This window comes from Podarcis liolepis (assembly GCF_965112155.1).
Source record: "Podarcis liolepis genome assembly, chromosome: 2".
Lineage (NCBI taxonomy): Eukaryota > Metazoa > Chordata > Lepidosauria > Squamata > Lacertidae > Podarcis > Podarcis liolepis.
The window spans coordinates 6,516,182-6,532,463 of record NC_139555.1 but is presented as its reverse complement, the minus strand read 5'-3'; the positions used below and the strand labels follow the sequence as shown (position 1 = coordinate 6,532,463).

The 16,282-nt window shown below is 43.0% G+C and overlaps 1 long non-coding RNA gene across 1 annotated transcript; it reads left to right on the top strand.

Moving 5' to 3' along the window:
- Positions 1-12,051: 12,051 nt before the first annotated feature.
- LOC310698577 lies at positions 12,052-15,386 on the top strand. Its single transcript, XR_014521614.1, has 2 exons — positions 12,052-12,194; positions 14,974-15,386. It is a non-coding gene; the product is annotated as an uncharacterized lncRNA (long non-coding RNA).
- The last annotated feature ends 896 nt before the right edge of the window (positions 15,387-16,282 follow it).

Sequence of the window (16,282 nt, the reverse complement as noted above, 5' to 3'; positions counted from 1 at the left end):
TGTTTGGAGAGCTGGGCTTGGTTGCCTGGGAATGGGAAGATTAAGGCAAAATATTCATCAAGGGCTTGGCTTGCCTTCAAGCAATGAGTTCTCCACTAACGGCTCAACACCAAATGCAACACACCTATTAGATAGCTTTTAATTTGTCGAAATTGCTTGCCATGCAATACTTGCTCATTAGCATCTCTTTCATGTTAACCGCTACCATGTTTGCCTCCTGCAAACGGCTTTAAGCTATGGGACACAAAGGTGAGATAACGCAATGTAGGATGATGCTAACCAAGAGATATATTCTCTACCCATTAATGGTCTTGCGTAGAGAGATCTAAGTATGCGTCGGGATAAACAATGTTCTGCAGAAGCCATAATTTGCACACCTTTAGGGTGATATCCTTTAGAGAACGTGAGACATGGAAAAGGGAAACTGACGTTTTGTGTGCAATAAAATACAGAAGTCATTCAGTGAGGAGGAGAGGGGGAATTGCTACCTGGTGTTTCTACTCACTTCCATTCTTCATGAGCCCATGGTGATGTGAGAAGAAACTAGCAAGGATAGAGCCATTGGGTAAACAACATATTTTACTTCATGCTAGAGCATCACTGATATGCAAGGTCTATCTACCCACAATTGTTGCTTTTCATTTGTTTGCTTGTTAGCTGGACTAAACAGATCTATGTGTACCACACAGAGACTAGAGATGGGAGAAGAAATTTGATTCACTTCACATACAAAGTTGCCTAACACACACTTTCCAAGACTTTCATGGGTATTCCATTTCAAATTTACATGCAGCGAGAACTTCAATGGGTTGTATCCAAAGCACCACAAATTCACTGACGCATCGATGCAAGGATTCCTCCATGTACAATGGGACTTCCCTACTCTCTTCTCCCTGAACATCTCCTAAATCTGTACTAGGGGTGCCCCAAACCCTACATAGCAGATTCGAGCAGAATGCATTGGAGGGGGGAAGGGGCAGGAGTCCCACTTCACAAGCAGAAATCTTTGCCCTCCTGGAATGCATTGGTTGGATTCCACCCAGTCAATTTTTTATTGGATTTTTATATGTCTTATGTTTATTGGTTCCTTCTTTTGCATCCTTCATTTTAGCATTTAAAATAGTAAATAATAAGAGCTACAACCAATAAGAACAATGTATAAAAAGATGAAAATCACTTTACGTTCAATAAGTCATAAATCAATTTCAGCTGATAAATTCCATTATGCAACCTGCAAATATCAGGAAAATATTGATTAAGGGCTGTACAGTTATACCTCGGGTTGCGATCGCTGTGGGTTGTGTGTTTTTGGGTTACGGACGCACTGAACCCGGAAGTACCGGAATGGGTTGCTTCCCGGTTTCGGCGCTCGCGCATGCACAGAAACACTAAATTGTGCTTAGCTCATGTGCAGAAGCGCTGAATCGTGTCACGTGTGTGCGCAGATGAGGTGCTGTGGGTTGCGAACATTGTGGGTTGTGAACGTGTCTCCTGCATGGATCATGGAGAGCCAGTGTGGTGTAGTGGTTAAGAGCGGTAGTCTCGTAATCTGGGGAACCGGGTTCGCGTCTCCGCTCCTCCACATGCAGCTGCTGGGTGACCTTGGGCCAGTCACACTTCTTTGAAGTCTCTCAGCCCCACTCACCTCACAGAGTGTTTGTTGTGGGGGAGGAAGGGAAAGGAGAATGTTAGCCGCTTTGAGACTCCTTAAAGGGAGTGAAAGGCGGGATATCAAATCCAAACTCCTCCTCCTCCTCCTCCTCCTCCTCCTCCTCCTCTTCTTCTTCTTCTTCTTCTTCTTCTTCTTCTTCTTCTTCTTCTTCTTCTTCATGTTCGCAACCCAAGGTTCCACTGTAAACAGCACTTAGGTGCTGCTCTTGCAACAGACTTCCATTTGTGCAATGGAACTTGTCTTTCTTCTCATCTTCACTGCTGCCCACAATTTTAAAATGCCCACCACGGGGACAGGGACTTTCCAGAGAAAATTTGGGAGTCATACAGGGACAAGAAATGAAGGGGAAGTTTCATTATACAAGTGGAACTTCACTCAAGCAGCATGGTACACAACCCCTAATAATTTTGTTTTAGAATTAGAGAACAGCCTAGATCAGAAAAGTGGTCCATCGGCTACCTCCACAGCAAAGCAAATGCACTAACACCAGTCTACACCCTTGACAAGAAGCAAATTATGTCCTTGAATACATGTCATAAGTAATCACTTTGTTTCTGTCTTTATACAAATGGTTTTTTGTCTTCTTTTGAACCCAATGCTTGGTCGGTTGGCCTGCCAGGGTTTACAGTGTGGCATAAATAGACTGCATCCCTTAATGGCGGTGCCCAAAAATCAATGATGGGAGCGGGGGGGGGCGGGAATTGATGTGTCTTAGGGCTATGTTTTGAGTCACATTTATCTGCTCACACTCGGAACTATTTTTGCAGGTAATAGCTTGCGGTTTGATTGCACTCACACTCAGAAATAAAATAACTTGACTTTGGGTAAAGTAAAGCCACAACTTTAATAATGAGATCTGCAATGGAACAAACTATGCATGTGTTTGCTAAGGATAGAAGCTGCCACAACCACCTCCTGCTGACTAAAGGTGAATGAGCCTGTCCCAACCCTGAGGCCAGACCCTCCAAATGTCCCTATTTTCCAGGGACATCCCTGATTTAGAGAAGCCGTCCTGGTTTCTGATTTGAGCCTGGAATGTCCCGCTTTTCCTTAGGACATCCTTTTTTTTCATTAGAGAAATGTTGGAGGGTTTGGAGTTATCCAACCCCTGAGCAGTCTAAAGGCAATCCTGTATAGGGAAGTTTTTTTAAAAAAAATGTTTAATGTTTTATTATGTTTTTATACATGTTGGATGCTGCCCAGAGCACTGGTGCAACCCAGTAAGGTGTGCGGGGTCTAAATAGTAAAATCACCATTGTGGAATGGGACGTCCCTATTTTCATCATATAAATGTTGGCGGGTATGTGAGGCTAGTTAACAACGCAGTGTGGTGTAGTGGTTAAGAGCAGTAGTCACGTAATCTGGGTAACCGGGTTCGCGTCTCCGCTCCTCCACATGCAGCTGCTGGGTGACCTTGGGCCAGTCACACTTCTATGAAGTCTCTCAGCCTCACTCACCTCACAAAGTGTTTGTTGTGGGGGAGGAAGGGAAAGGAGAATGTTAGCCGCTTTGAGACTCCTGAAGGGGAGTGAAAGGCGGGATATCAAATCCAAACTCTTCTTCTTCTTCTTCTTTCTGTCCACTTGGTCACTTTTTCGAAGAAGGTTTTTCTGAGTCATAACCACCACCACCCTTGGCCTCAAGACTCTTTAGCTCCATTTTCACGAAACATTTAAAGCAGTATCATACAACTTTAACTAACCACGGCTTCTCCCCCAAACTTCCTGGGGACTGTAGTTAGCTGAAGGTGTTGAGAGTTGCTAAAAGACCCTGATCACCCCCACAGAGTTACAATTTCAAGAGTTCTCTGGGAAGAGGGATTGAGCAGTGTTGTTGTTTTCCCCTTGGGGGTATGCAGGGGCACGCATACCCCCAAACATTTTGTGAATCTTTGTACTTTTGTCCATTTACTGTATTTATTTCCCCCGATTTGAACTATAAAATGGTGGTTTTCTTGAGTCAAAATGAGAGTACCCCTAAACATTTTTTAGAAAAAAGGCACTGACTCTGAGAATTGTAGCTCTGTAAGGGGAATAGGGAGGGACGTGGGTGGCGCTGTGGGTTAAACCACAGAGTCCAGGACTTGCGAATCAGAAGGTCAGCAGTTCAAATCCCCACGAGGGGGTGAGCTTCTGTTCCTCGGTCCCAGCTCCTGCCAACCTAGCAGTTCGAAAGCACGTCAAAGTGCAAGTAGATAAATAGGTACCGCTCTGGCAGGAAGGTAAACGGCATTTCCGTGAGCTGCTCTGGTTGGCCAGAAGTGGCTTAGTCATGCTGGCTACATGACCCAAAAGATGTACGCCGGCTCCCTCGGCCAATAAAGCAAGATGAGCGCCGCAACCCCAGAGTCGGCCACGACTGGACCTAATGGTCAGGGGTTCCTTTACCTTTTAAGTGGAATAGGGCCCCCTAACAACTAATCCACATCCTTGACAAACTTCAGCTACCAGGATTATTTGAGGGAAGCCATTGCAGTTTAAAGTGGTATGATAATGCTTTAAATATAGCAGCAAGTGACAGATATCTCCTTTCACCTTCCGGGTCACACACAGAGTTACCGTCTTTTCTCTTCATTTATAGTTGTGACTTATTACGGCCCAAACCTAAGACTAGCTGTACTATACAGTTAATATTTAGGATGCTGAGTTCCATCTGTCATGGTTCATGGTGGCATGCCTGCACTGCAGAGACACAGTACTCTACTCTTGTTGTCATATAGGAGCAAATGTTCAGGATGTCAGAGGTTTAAACAGGCAGAAAGACCAATGGAATGCAACAAGTAGCCTGTCCAAGACTCACTCCCTTCAGAGTCTTTCCGCAGGATGTGTTTTTGAACTAGGTTGTCAATTTCTGCAGCTGCAAATGTTTCAAGTGGATACATGCACACTGCACCTTTCCCCCATGGGCTGTGCATGCCCTCAGAGTGGGCACAACCAGGGTGGGCAAAATATGGATGTTTATGTTAATTTGTGCTATGTTTGTTCTTGAGCTGAATTTGAATCATCTGCCTAGATCTGACTAGTCCCCCAAGCACTGGAAAGCACTATACCTGAGAGAGACCAGAAATTCCCCACTCTTTGTCTCTCTGTTAGCACGTAAGTCACGGATCTGGCACAGGACATTTAACTCCTGGCTTCGGCTAAACTCAAATCCCCCACAGTCTAATATCCCTAGTGCTACAAGACTGGCACAAGAGTGCCTGGTCTAAAATTGTCTATCAAAAACTTCACTCTTGTGGTTTATCCCCACAACAGCTACTCACCGTAGGTTTCAGTAAAGCAACAGTCTAATTTGTCAATGCCTCAATGATTTCGAGCATCAGAACAACTTGGCCAGAATAAGGAAATTTTGCCCATGGTATGACCATTTTCCATCTTCCCATTTCGATTCTCTGGCACCCTATCTGTATAACCTAGCAATTCCAAAATATAGATGTGCTTTTACTCTTGAAAGATTGAATGTATTGCCCTCAGCTGTACTTGAGGGATGATTCCAACAGATTCCAGACAAAAAACACCTATGTCCCTGCGGAGATGGCAGCACCAAATCAGCTGCGCATGCCCTCCTGGCTTGCACTCTTTATAAAGACCTGAGGAATGAGATTATCACCCCTCTTTTATTGTCCATTCCAGGTCGCCCAACCACTGCCACAGTGTCTTTTATTCTGGCAGATCAAGAGGAGCAGATGACATCAACAGTTGCAAGGTTTTTAGCTGGGGCAATCAAAATAAGTTCCACTATTTGTCTGCTGATTCAGGACCCTAAACTGTGTTTTATATAATTGACTTTTAATTTTGTTCTGTGTATATCACAATGTTCTTTTGTTGCTATGGCCGATGACTGACGCAAATTAAGATTCATTCATTCATTCATTCATTCATTCATTCATTCATAAGTCATATACAACAACCCTAAACCAGAGATGAGGCACACACGACCCTCCAAATGTTCTAAGACTACCAGATCCCAACATCCCTGGCCTTTGGCTATGTTGGCTGATGATGATAGGAATTGGATCCCACAACATCTGGAAGATCACAGTCCACTTAGTTCTGAAGTCTTGCCTTCTCTACTAGGGCTCTTTAGTACTCACAAATATGCTCCCATACTTTTTTACAGCCCTTAGAACCATGTGAGGACACGCAACCTTTTCCTCTTCATTATGTGGTGAGTATCTGAAGTCGTCAAACATTCTTCAAGCAAGATTTTGCATCTCATCTGAATGCTTTGTGGCATTATCTGGACCCTTCCACCAAGGCAGCTATCATTCCCTTTAACATCAATCTTCAGGGGGTAGGTGCTGTTGTTTATGTTGCCAAAACAGCACTGCCAATTACATAATGGACCCAACATCCATCAAGGAAGATTTTGTAGCCAAGACAGCACTACCCATACACAAGAGGGAGGATATCAACATGCCCATGGAATCGAGATCTTAGAAATACAAAAAATAAGGGTAGGCTCAAAATGAGCAGTTTCCCCAAAAAACCAGTTAACGCAAAATTGGGTGTTTAAGAAACAAAACTTTCTCTGTGACTGTTTCTCTGCAATCCAAATAAGGCTCCATCTAGGGCATTGTTCTTCAGAGGGTGGGTTGGGACCCATTATGGCTTGCAGCCTGATCCAAGTTGGGCCGCAACAACAGTACAATTATATGAGGGGTTAAAGGCGGCTCCTGGGTCTGAAAAGGTTGAAGACTACTCATATAGGAGAATGTTCCCCCAACTTCCCAGCATGCATGACCAAAGAGCAGGGCAACTCGCCGCCAGGAAACAGAAAGTGATGAAGATGCTGATCTCCATAAGCAAAAGGCACCCAGTGAGCCTCATGGTTGAGTGGGGATTTGAACCCTGGATTTGAACACTACTCCAGACAGACTCTCAAGTTCTTAAGCATTTGTTTAAGTTTCCTCAAAAAATTCAAATCAGCACTAAAAAAGGTGTTTAAGTACACCTTTCCCAAGAAACCAGAGGCCTTCCTCCTGGGCATTGTCGGCCAGAAGGTGTCAAAGAAGGATAGAACTTTTTTTATGTATGCAACTACAGCAGCAAGAATACTCATCGCAAAATATTGGAAGATACAAGATCTTCCCACACTGGAAGAGTGGCAGACGCAATTGATGGACTATATGGAACTTGCTGAAATGACGGGCAGAATCTGAGATTTGGAAGAAGAATCAATGGAAGAGGACTGGAAAAAATTTAAGGAGTATTTACAAAAACACTATAAGTTGTATGAATGTTAAGAATTTACATGATTTGGAAATTTCAGCTTCAGCAACTAGATTTGGTGAACCGGAAATTAAGCTATAAGTAAGACAAGGTGGAAACTTAAAGTAATGTTATTATGTTTATTTTAAGGTATAAGTAATTGAGAAAAAGTACTTTGAATCCAGAAATATAATATTGGAAAGATACAGTAAGGTATGAAACAAGGTAATAATTTGCTGATATTTTTATTGTAAAGAACGCAGGGTTCGGGAGATGTGGGGAAGCCCAGTTGGATATGTAAAAATAGTTCTGAAAGTTGGATTTTTCTTTTTCTTTTTTCTTTCTTTGTTTCTTTTCTTCTTTTCTATGTTTATATCTCTGACTTTGTATCTGAAAATGTAATAAAAAATATTTTTTTAAAAAAAAAATTCAAATCAGCAAATTCAGGGCAGTGCGAGCAGTAAGGTTGTATTGGGTATGCAGCTGACGAGGGCATATTTAAACATGTATTTTTTGGGGGGGGAGGACCTCAGACCAAATGTGTCCCTCCAGGGCACTCTTTGCAGCCCTTGGGACTCTGCACAGACCACACCCTCTCCCCAGCCACACACCCTCTGGACAAAGAAGTCTATCAGTTTAGCTTTTCCTTTCCTCAATTTTCATCTATTTCCCCCCGCTATTGAAATATTCCAATCTGTTTGGCCGGGGGAGAGAGTGAGAGAGCATACAAGGGTGGGGAATGTGCCCAAATGTGTGTCTAATGTAACTCTATTTGGCCCTCATACTCTCCCCAGGCCACACTTCTCACTGGCCCTTGCTTCAGTCACTGTTTTTCCCTGTCTGAGATGTGGCCTTGTACTCTGATACTGCCTTTTGCATGCCAAGGCAGTAGAGAAGGGCGTGTGAGTTTCTAGAAACTAGCCTACTGCACAAAGGTTAACCCTGCATTCATTTCTCTGCCTCTGCCCCCGCCCACCACTGGCATAAGGCCCTCAGAAGGTTATCCAGAAGGGAATGAAGTCCTCAGGCTGAAAATGGTTCCCCACCCAGAGAAAGAGACACCGAGAAATGGCATAATGAACCTTCTGTAGAATCCCTAAGCACCAAAGGAGCTCTTTTCATCACTCTATATCCTGAAGCCTTCTCCTGTATAGCTACGGAGCTGGCCAAAACTTGTGGTGCCATCCAGGAAGCCACACCCAAGGTGGCTGATGCCGAGCAAGATGGGCAGGAATGAGGCTTCCACCTGCTCCGTCTCTTTCCCTTGTGAACTCAAGCGTTTTCATTCAATCTAGGCCAGCGTAGTGGCCAACCCACCATTTAATAATACAGGACTGAACATGATAGGAGGAATTGTGTTGCCTTGATAACATCAAGCCTTAAAATGAAGAGACTCCTTTCTGATCATGCCTGCACATGTTGGACTGCAAGAGACGTACAGCATTTCTGATGGTGAGGGATGCCAAGGTCAGGCAAAACATCAGGGCGCTTTTTCAAAAGGGATGCTAAGAAGGGGCACAAGTCCCAAGGTGGCTCCCTAGACTGGGTGGGTAAGATGTGGTTTGCTCTGGGTGGGGAGACACTCTCTCTGTAGGAGCAGGAACATATCTATGGGTACTTCTGGAACCATTCCTGTCACTTGAGGCTCAAGTAGCCTCTGTAGCACAGTGTGCTTTCCGTCAGATTAGAGTTTATCTGGACAGGGGCAGCCTAACTTCTGTTGGCTATGCTCTAGTAACCTCTTGGTTGAACTACTGTTGTTGTTGTTGTCATTTAGTCATGTCCGACTCTTCGTGACCCTGTGGACTAGAGCAAACCAGGCACTCCTGTCTTCCACTGCCTCCCGCAGTTTGGTCAAACTCATGTTCGTAGTTTCGAGAGCACTGTCCAACCATCTCGTCCTCCGTCGTCCCCTTCTCCTTGTGCCCTCCATCTTTCCCAACATCAGGGTCTTTTCCAGGGAGTCTTCTCTTCTCATAAGGTGGCCAAAGTATTGGAGCCTCAGCTTCACGATCTTTCCTTCCAGTGAGTTATTTGTGGGGCAACCCCTGTAGGTAGCCAGATTGTTGAGCAAACATACATTATTATTATTATTATTATTATTATTATTATTATTATTATTGCAACAATTATGTCATGGACACACTGTTTATCAATCTAAGCTCAGGACTGGGCCAATATATTTTGTTTCCTGAAGTGAAGGATAAGGCATCCCTCCCTCTTCCGCAAACAATCTGATAAGGCTGTCAATTGACTCTTAATTTGACAGTAAGAGGCAGGGGAGAGAAGTATCTGAGACATTGGGGGGGATCATGCATCATATAGAGCTCTGTTTGTATGGCCAGAGGCAGGAGTGCCAACTTGAATAAAATATTGGGGCCCTGTACCACACAATAGATCACAAGATCATTTGAATGGCAATGCCCAGTAACTATGGGTGGGCCAGGCCCTCTCAAATATTGTATATTTTATCAGCTTAATATTAAATAGTTTTTTTTAAAAAAAATCTAAAACTAAAACATTAATCTAAATGCAATACGAACATAGAAAAAAGAGTGAATTAAAAGCAGGTAAATAGAAAGAGAGAGAGAGAGAGAGAGAGAGAAATAAAATTCAGAAATGAAAGAAAGACTCTCCTCCCTGAAAGGGAGGGGAGGGGTTGTGGTCGGAGCCCGAGCCCCGGCTAGCAGGGGGCGTGGCCCCCTGCTGCCCCGCTCACCTGGCTGGCGCTCATGCCCCCTCGGTGGCCATCCAACCAGGGGCCACGGAGGGGGCGTGTTCAGCAGCATTTTGCTGCAGCGCCAGCCTTCCCCGGCCTCATTCTTCCTTCTTTCGCCCCTCGCGAGTCACCCACCCTCCACTCCCTTTAGTTAGGGCTCAGGTTTTTTGGCCTTGCTATGGACCTTAGGTTGGTTGCCCTTGTTGGCTGGGGGGCCTGGTAGGAGTTTTTCCATTTGGCACTAGGCTTTTTGGTTTTTTCGCCTACCTCGTAGCAATCGTCACAACTTTTGCGGTATTGGTGGGTAGGTTAGGCATTGGAATAATGTGTTGCGCTGTGTGGAAGTGCTAGGTGTGGCCATCGCCTATGCCTTCAATTTTTAGGGGTATTCCGTTAAAGGAATCTGGCGGTCGTGTATTCCGTCCGATGCCTGCTTGGCGGGAGGCCATGGCACGACCCTCGGTGACAGCAGGGGTGAGCCTATAGTTGGATTAGCATCAACAGGCTCCACCTACTGGTGAAGAACCCACTTGTTTCGATCCAATGCCTAAGCCAATACCTTTTCAATTGCTGTAACCAATAAAGTTGTGGCCTTTTCTAGCCCATTAACCTTATATCACGTGTCCATGTGTCTTCATTTCACTTCACCGGGGTCGGGTCCTCGAACCACAACTTTTGTTTCTTCGTCTGACCACTGTATACAAACAATATTCATTTCAACCACTCCAGTATAACACCCTAAAAAGCCACTTCTTATAAACAAACATTATCTTCCATCCTCAGATCCAAATGTCATTATTTCGTTTTCTTTTACATGCAAAAAGTCTATGGGAGGTTTCTACTCTTTAATAAATGTTAACAATGACTTTTCTCTCATTAAACATGTCAGTTTTACCATCTCAGCTGAATCTGTTAATTTCAATAGCCATTCTTCCATTGTTGGTAGTGATGAGCCCTTCCATCTTTGTGCATCTAAAAGTCTCGCCGTCATAATCAAATATTGAAGCAAAGTTCCATAGTCCTCTTCTAACTGGTTATCTATAAGTTCCAGCAGGAAGAATTCTGGCTTCAGTTGATAGTTAGTCTTCAAAATTCTCCATATCAATGCATGTATTTGTATCCAATATTTTTTGGCTTTTTTACATGTTCACCAAGCATGATAAAATGTCCATTTTTTCCATATTCTAAATGATTTGTATGTATAGGAATTAGTAAGCCAACTCAGTGATCAAAGCTTTTTTATTATTATTAATGTTAATACCCCTTTAGGAACAATATGGATTTCTTTATCCACCAGTTTTGACCAATGGGTTCTCTTATTGGCTCCCTTCATAATAGCTACTTAAGTTTGGAATGCCCCAACTGCCGGCTGATTGGTGGAAGTATAATCAGTGCTATTTTTTCTAGAAAATGATGTACCAGAACTCTCCATAAATGCTTGTTCTCTTCTTATAATGGCAACGAGAGGTGCCAGAACTGAGCTCTGGAAAGTTCCAGCTGAAAAAAAGCCCTGGGTATAATAAAGATTTTTTAAATACGTGATCAGCCCAATTGAAATATAAACTTATTAATTGTTTTAATGCCATTTGTTCAGATGAGCTATTGGTATCCAAACTGGCAGCATCTGAAACAAACAACAAACAAAAAAGGAATTGAGTTACAATCATCATTTTAGATGATGGGGAGTCTCAATTTATTCCAATGTATTATATTTGTATTTATACCTTTCCAAACTGTATGAAAACATTTTTTGCTTAGATAAGCCCATCCAGATACATAGATGTTGACATGCTTTAATCCCTTTTTAGTTTACTGCTGATTTAGATTGGGTTTTTAAAAAATATTTTTTAAAAATATTTTTATTGGTTTTTACAGATATTTTCTTACATAACATCATACTTTGCAAAAACAAAACAATTGGCTCCATGAGCATGTGACTTCCCTCCTCCCCGAATGATGGTTTTCAAATCTAATCTCTATATACTGCCTTTTCCTATATTTCTTATTCCTATTAAATTGTTTCCTTATAGAATTACTTAAATACAATTAGTAATGAATGATAATTTTATCCTTCTTATAACCCTACTGCCGATGTTAATAGTTTACAGTTGTCTTTCAAATATAGCATAATTTTCCCCCAGTCTTTCTGAAAAGCCTGGTCCTGCTGGTTCTGGATTTTAATAGTTTTGATAGTTTTTATTGATAAATTTAATATTTCTGGTAAACTACTTGGAGGCTTTGTTTCAATCAAGTATATAATTCTTGCTAAATAAACAAACATAAACAAACTCAGCTGCTATGCTACCTCCCAGAGGCACCAAGTTGCACCCAACATGAGGGGGCCCGTCGCGTGTTGCATGATGTCACACATGAATGAAATCAAACATGTGTGACACCATACAGCAGCACTGGTGTGCTGTGCTCCTCAGTGGGTGAAGATCTCAGCTGAAGATCCAGACCTCCAGCATGGCTCTGTTGATGAGCACAGTGCACCTTGGAACTTCGTGTGTCATATGTGAGACTGTAGGAGGCCAATGTCCAGCCATTGGGAGGAGGCCTCAAACATTCAGGGGCCCTGGCCCCTTTCCTACAGGTATTGAGGGGACCAAAGACCCCTTAGCCCCCTAGTGTTGGCACGCCTGCTACCTCCTGCCTTTGCCCTGCCCTGAGCGTACCAGGCAAAAGAAGTACAGTCCTTTGTAACTTATAAAGTAGCATAATACGCGTTGGCAGCTAAGAAGATCAGGAGAAAAGAGCTAGATGAAATAGCGGTCAACTGCAAAGGGGATTTGGACATTTAAGCTGGCATATTTTATCTGAGATTTCCCTGCTAGTCTAGTTTATGCAACAAATAATCTCTAGGAGACGTGTCCGTGGTTTGTTGCACCGGTAGTTCTAATTTTTTTTTTAAATGTTTTAATGGTTATTGCTGTTTTTACTTTTGTTCCCCCTGTGAACGATGCCATGGCCTTTGGCTAACGCAATAAAGTTTATGAATGAATGAAAAAGTACAGTTGCACATCTACTTCTGTATCCCTCTGGATACAGAATCTTTGGGTTACGGCCACAGAAAACCCGGAAGTGTATACTTCTGGGTTTTGCCATGCGCACATGCACAGAAGCGCTCAATTGCGCCATGCACGTGCACAGAAGCGTGCCTCTATTTACATAATTTCCAGGTGTGAACAGACCTCCAGAACGAATTAAGTTTATATCCAGAGGGTCCACTCTATGATGATTCTGACGGGAACGCGCTATGTCTCCCCCTTAAGCAGATCCCACTAGCCATCGTATATGAGCCTCCAGCCCAGACAGCATCCACAGAGGCCCATGCAAACTTACAGCATCCGTATATGGCAAGCCTGCCCTACTTCCCAGGCATTGGGTTGGGCTTTAATTGTGGGAGTACAAGTCCCTACATGCAGGGCTGTACCAACAATGAAACACAGTGAAGCTGTGAATAAAGGCAGCAGATTCCTGAGAGGGTACCAACTTCCCCCCTCTTCCTCTAATCATTACCACCTTTGCATCATTAAAAAAAAATGCATGTGGAGAAAGGAATATTATTGCATTTCTTAAATGTGCAAAGCTATAGTGCTCATTTTGCATGGAAAATTGCCCCCTTCAAGAAGTCCTTGAAGAATTCAATCCTTGTGATCTCTGGTGGGAACTGATCTGATCCTGCAGCTCCTAGACTAATGTGCAGATTACAGAGTTTCAGATAATACCAACTGGGATCTTCTGCTTTTTCAAAAAATGCTGCACTTAGAAGGTTTGTTGAAAGAGGCATACACCGAAAAGAATATCCTGTATCTGCGTAATATATAAAGAGGGGGAGTTTTAGAGGGTAGGTGCCACCACACTAAAGGCCCAATTCTGGCATCGTGCAGAATGTACCTCCTTATAAAGATGATATCAATCAATCAATATTTTATTGCGGTCCAAAGACCCATAAAACATAAAACAATTTCAAAACTAGATACAGTTAAAATGACCAGACAGACAAATGGAAGAAACCAAGGCAGTCATTTTGTTTTATCTAGGGCATAATGATCTTTATTTATTATAACCCCTGAAAGAAACTTTGCCAAGGCCAGTGGAATATCATTTGACATTATCTTCCAAAAGATATTTAATATGGGAGGCTTCAGATTTTCATGGCAAATTTGCCAGTAAGGGTTTGATCAGTTGATCCCTTGCTTGCTCATATTGCCCAAAATGCAGTAGGATATGCTTCATACAATCGACGTCCTGGGAACATAAACAAAGCCAATTCTGATGGGGGATGCCACTGAGAACTTCTGAGGGAAATACATTTAGTCTGGCTTTGGTAAATAAATGCCAATAGGTAGGTACAGACAAATTTGTAAGGTATGAGGATACCTGAAAGTCGTACCTGTATTGGATTCCAGCTGCAACAGGGATACAAATTACATATGATTGGGGTCACAGGTTGCTATGTGAGATGTCCCAAAGCCTTTGCCTCAGGGATTCAATGGCAATGTCGTAACCCAGATGATATAAGAGGGATGATGGCAGTCCAATCGAGGAGGCTTTTCTGGCCATAGTTTTCAGCCATAGGCTGACAAATTCTCATTGTACTAAATGTACTAATTCTTGTTGTACTAAATGTACTAATAATCCCTTCCCCATGCCAAATACTGAGATCTTGAGCCAGTATCTCAATGCAACTCACCATCTTTTGGAGGAGAGTGGGCATTCACCTGTTTCCAGAAACAGAATTGAATTTGGGACACAGTTTGGGACCTGTAATAGGGACCAAAGAAAGATGTCTTCTCCAGCAGAACTCAGCAATCAGTTGAGTATATGTAATACACTGTTTTAAGTTTCCTGGTCCTGAGCTATATATGGCTTTGTTCACCTGTACCAGCAGCTTGGAATTAGGCAGTTAGCTGATGGGCAGCCAATGCCATTCTTTCTGGCATAATATGATGGTGATATTCTTCCCCAAAGAGCAGTCGAGCCACTGCACTTTTGCACTAGCTGCAGCTTCCAGGTCATTCTCACTCTATATATGGCAGTAATCCAATCTGGAGGTCACCAGCACATGGACCAAAGCTGGGGAAACGCAATCCTAACCACTGAGGTCACTTGGGGCACTAGTGACAGAGATGGATCCAGTAGTAGCACACCCTACCTCTATGAACCTGCTCCTTCAACAGGAGTGTGGCCCCATCCAAAACGCAATAGACCCATTATCCAGACTCAAGAATCACCCACTACAGCATCTCTGCTGACTTGTACAGTTCCCGTGTGGGGAAAATAGTATCCAAATACATTTTGTAGAAATGCATATTTTGAGCAAAATACATTTATACTGATTTTTTTTTCTTATTCACCAATTTACACAGAAATGAAACAGAACAAATTTGTGAGTAAACACATACAACAGTGATATCCATCTGGAGATAGACTGATTTGACCATCCCTCTTTGGATCCACATCAGTTCATCTGGGACAGATTTAGTTTGGAGTGATTGGCTACTATGGTCTCCTGCCTCGTGGGTATCTGACTGGGCTACATCTTGAGCTTCTGGCTGGCAGCAGCTTGGAGATTCACACAAAGGTGTGAAATGAAGAAGACCACAAGAACATTTCCATGGATGTCTTAGGAAATTTCTTCTCGCTATAGCAGTTTGGAACAGCAAGCTGGAGCTGGTATCTTGGGTTATCATTGACAAGTACCATGCATATATGGCTGTGGACATCGTGAAATCTTATAATTAATATACCAGGCTTCTACTTCAAAGGCAGGATGTCCAAATCCTCTTGTGGGTGTGGGTGATTGCAGGAAAAGTCTTCATGCCACAGCCTTCTTTCTCCCAGAAGGTTCACACAGCAAATTTGGCATGCATGTAGGTCATGGCGGTAGCCTGGAATGTATTATGCGCTGCATCTAACCCAAATAGATTCATTTAGGAATTTGATCTGTTTATTTGATTCTGATATAAGCTGTCTTGATTTGCACCTTCAGGTCTAATGATCAGGTCAGAAAACAGTTATCTACTGACTCTCACATTTCCTGTATATTTCACTTACAGCTCTGAGCACATGACCCTTTGCCATTCTCCATCTTGTGGTCAGAGAAACTGGGGAGGGGGAGAACATTTCTCCAAATTTATCCAGTGGAAAGAATATTTTATCTATCTATCTATCTATCTATCTATCTATCTATCTATCTATCATCTATCTATCTATCTATCTATCTATCTATCTATCATCTATCTATCATCTATATCTATCTATCTATCTATCTATCTATCATCTATCTATCTATCATCTATCTATCTATCTATCATCTATCTATCATCTAGTATGCTAACACTTGCTTTTGAATTATGGTGCTGGACTGCGCCATAATGGTCCCATGGACTGCAAGAAGATCAAACCTATCCATTCTGAAGGAAATCAGCCCTGAGTGCTCACTGGAAGGACAGATCCTGAAGCTGAGGCTCCAATACTTTGGCCACCTCATGAGAAGAGAAGACTCCCTGGAAAAGACCCTGATGTTTGGAAAGATGGAGGGCACAAGGAGAAGGGGATGGCAGAGGATGAGATGGCTGGATGGTGTTCTCGAAGCTACCAGCATGAGTTTGACCAAACTGCGGGAGGCAGTGGAGGACAGAAGTGCCTGGCATGCTCTGGTCCAGGGGGTCACGA